Source organism: Bacillus rossius, unplaced genomic scaffold (assembly GCF_032445375.1).
Source record: "Bacillus rossius redtenbacheri isolate Brsri unplaced genomic scaffold, Brsri_v3 Brsri_v3_scf63, whole genome shotgun sequence".
Taxonomy (NCBI): Eukaryota; Metazoa; Arthropoda; class Insecta; order Phasmatodea; family Bacillidae; genus Bacillus; species Bacillus rossius.
Window position 1 is genome coordinate 105,429 of NW_026962843.1, and position 3,952 is coordinate 109,380.

Here is a 3,952-nt window from a genome sequence, read left to right on the forward strand (position 1 = left end):
AGCTACTGGGTGGGTGAGTGAGTGAGTGAGTGAGTGAGTGATTGATTGATTGATTGATTGATTGATTGATTGATTGATTGATTGAGAGAGAGTGAGTGTGTGTGTTAGGGGGGGGGGGGAAATGTGGTGATTGTGGGGGAAAAAAAAATTTAAAATTGAAATTTTTAAAAAAAAATTTTTTTCTGTAGGGTGCAAAATAGTAGTGCCAACGGCACGTGGTGTTCCCAAGCGGTCACCCATCTAAGTACTAACCACGCTCGACGATGCTTAACTTCGGTGATCGGACGAGAACCGGTGTGTTCATCGTGATATGGCCGTTGGCAATGATATAGATGTTTTTTTTTTGCAGTTTGTATTTGCCACTCGAAATAGCTATACCAGGTGTGATTGTTACAAACAACAGGAGAAATCGTGTAATGAACACTCTTTTACTTCCCCCCCCCCCCTCCCCAAACACAACACCCACCACCCTCACCATCCCAACCACCAAAGCCCTCTTCAAAATACACTCTCACACACACACACAAACCCACACTCTATAACTGATGAACATTACCATAACTTCTTAAAGCCATTAGATAATATTTAACTCAAGAAAGGTATTGTGATATGTTTAAAGAAAGAAAGGTGAAACCTTTAACTTTACCAGCAGGTATTAGTATCACTGAGGTATCTTCTAGGTTGTAGCAGCAATAGTAGTAATAATAATAAAATTAAATAAGGTAATAAAAAAGAAAAGTTATACATGTGATCAAATCATGAATGTATAAAACTGGAATGAATTTAAATTTTTTTTATTTTTCTTCATAGGCTGTTTTGAAATTGATGAGTAAGTGCCTCTTCTTTTAAATTTTTTAATGCTGAACACTGTTACATAAGAGATGAATGTTTAGAAAATTTAAAAAAAAAAAAGCTAGCCCAGCCCCCTCCCCCCCTCACACAAAATCCAAACAAAAAAAAAACACCCTCCTTCAAAACATCACATAATCATCCAGCCAGCAGTGCAGACGAGAAATTTGCACTCGGGGCCGCCATTTTGACGATAAATTCTTGCATGGCACACCAAAGGTAGGAAAGAATTTAAAAAAATAAAAATAATGGGCGAGCACCCTCGCGTCTGCCTGTAGAAAATGAAGTTAAAAGTAACATAACCTAAAGACAGGCACACACTAGGGTGCTCCCAGGCGGTTGAGAAATTTTTTCCCGCCAAAAGACTTATATATATTATTTATTTTACTGTTTTTGGCAGGGGGCTATGTCGGTCTGTGTGCAAAGTAGTTCCTACTCCCGCCGCCAGGAGCGCGCGCGGTGGGTAGCGATGTTGTTTTTTCTGCTTTCATTTGTTTATTATTTAGAGGGTTAATGCTATGTAAATGTACGCAAGTTTGGTTATGTGTCGGTAGTTGTGCGAGATTTAATTTCCGAAACGAAATTTGACTTTCATCGGCCTGCATTTCTCACTTATTCGGAAAATACATGTGTGTTTATGTATGTATAATAATCGAGTGATTTTGTAATAATTTGGAAGTTTTGTTTGCGTGTGCGATGTGGGGAAGAAAAGGTGTGCACACGAGTCCTAGGGCTATATTTTTTTTTATTGCGAAATATTTACTTCATGTGGTGAAAAATTTTAAATTATTTGTAATGCAAGTGAAATTTTTTTTTTTTTTTCAGTTGGGTGATGTGTTTGTCCTCGTTTGTGTGCAAGGAAGCAAACATGCTGAAGGTAAGGGGCCATAAATGACACTTTAAAATATTAGTTTACCATTAATTTTGGTTAAATATTAAATTGCCATATAAGTAAAATCATGTCAACTGTTGTATTCCACCCAGTATAAGCTGTTAGTAATGGGTACTTAATATAAATAGAATAAATGTAAGCATTTTCGTCTGCATGAAAATTCACTTTTTTTTTGGATCCATTTGTACTGTGGGTAGTTAAATAGTACATTATGTTGTTTTTACTTCGAAGTACAAAACATCTTGTGCATGATTGCAAATTCAAACGCAGTTAAGCATAATATGAATTCGAATTATGTGTGTGTGTGTATATATATATTTTTTTTTCAGTTTTTTTTTTTTTTTTTTTTTTTTTTTTTTTTTTTTTTACTGTGTCCAGTTTTAGCACAAATGGAATTATTTTCAAAGTGAATCGATGCAACTGGTCTTTGCCATTAATATTGATATATGATCTAACTAAATTAAATAGAAAGGATTTTTTTATTTATTTTTTTATATATATAAATATATTTGTAGCAATGTACTAATGACCACAGAAGTAAGCAAAAAAAAAAAATATATATATATATATCTCAGCCAGTAAACCATGCGTCTTAAAGACTTTTTTTAATGAAAATATTTCTGCCTTGGTTAAGCTTACATTTACTATCATAGGGATTGAGGGAATTGTAGAACAGCAGCAGAAGCATTTCCTTTCATGATCATGTTCTTGGTCCTGAAAAGGACCGTTTATGTAAGCATGTGCACACCAGACCTGCTCACTTGGAGCTGGTGTATTTGGTGACAGCCTTGGTGCCCTCGCTGACAGCGTGCTTGGCCAGCTCCCCGGGCAGCAGCAGTCTCACGGCCGTCTGTATCTCGCGGCTGGTGATGGTGGAGCGCTTGTTGTAGTGGGCGAGGCGGCTGGCCTCTGCCGCGATGCGCTCGAAAATGTCGTTCACGAAACTGTTCATGATGCTCATGGCCTTAGATGATATGCCAGTGTCCGGATGAACTTGCTTCAACACTTTGTAGATGTAGATTGCGTAGCTTTCCTTCCTCTTGCGCTTCTTTTTCTTGTCGCCCTTCGAGATGTTTTTCTGGGCCTTGCCCGCCTTTTTGGCTGCCTTACCGCTCGTCTTGGGGGGCATCGTAGGTCTGAGCTGTGCCGCTGTCGCTAGATGAGTGAGACGGGAATTTTTTTTTTTTAATTTTTTTGCAATAGCCCCTCCACGCTAAAGCCAGTCCCACACAACCGAAGTGATTGTGGGCCCTCCTATAAAAATGGGAGTGATGTGACGAGAGGAAATTTATGCGTGCCAGGTGGGACCTATACGCTTACTTTAGATACTGAAAAAATGCCAGTGCCACTCCCCACTCCTGCGGGGGAGGGGGGAGTAGCGCGGCGACGTGCGTCTGGCGCGAAGCAAGACTGCAGGAGCACGGGAATTAGTGCTCCGGCAGGCATAGGGGTTTAGCAAATGGGTTGGCAGCAGTAAACCAGCGATCGCACTGGAGGAAACCTGCTACCCGGTAGTGAAAATGTCCGCCCGGATATCCCAGAGGGGAGGAGGGGGAAAATTGGATAAGGTATAACGCATCTGCCTGGGATGGCCAGATGCGTTATGTTGGTGTAACCTGGTTACTTGTACATGGCAGGAACATGGAATTTGAAGATTGGTCTCAGCAACGCCGAGTGCGCCAGTCCGTCGGCGCGACCTGCAACTAAAATAACATAAACGTAAGAGTACACAGCACATGATGATTCATGCTGCGAAATTACAGGAGATCGTGCAGTGGGGACCTGACACAGGCACTGTGGTTGGCGTCTCTGTGACACATAGGACGGGGTTGTTAGATTTTATGACGAGAAAAAAAAAAAAAATTTTTAATCGTAGCACTAAAATCTAACACTGTGAAGAAATAACACTGAAAGAAATTTTATTTATGTTGCGAAAGAATTTTTGTAACACTAAATAATTTTTAATGGGTTTTGGGGGTGGCAATCTTGGGGAGAAAATGATGTACTGTACAGTCGGCGAGTCGCTGTGGCAGGGGAAGGGAGTTGCTAAAATTAGGACGAGAAAGAATATTAATCGTGGCACTAATATCTAACACTGGGAGGAAGGAACACTTGGGAATATTTAATTTTACGTTGCGAAATAATTTTTAACACTAATTATATACAGTGGGTGCTGTGGAGGGCAAACTTGGGGAGAAGCTGACGATCTCT

General features: G+C 40.0%; 1 non-coding gene across 1 annotated transcript; it reads right to left on the minus strand.

Annotated features, from left to right (window-relative positions):
* Positions 1-203: 203 nt before the first annotated feature.
* LOC134545211 (5S ribosomal RNA) lies at positions 204-322 on the minus strand. The gene has a single exon (XR_010078346.1). It is a non-coding gene; the product is annotated as a 5S ribosomal RNA (ribosomal RNA).
* Between the last annotated feature and the right edge of the window lie 3,630 nt (positions 323-3,952).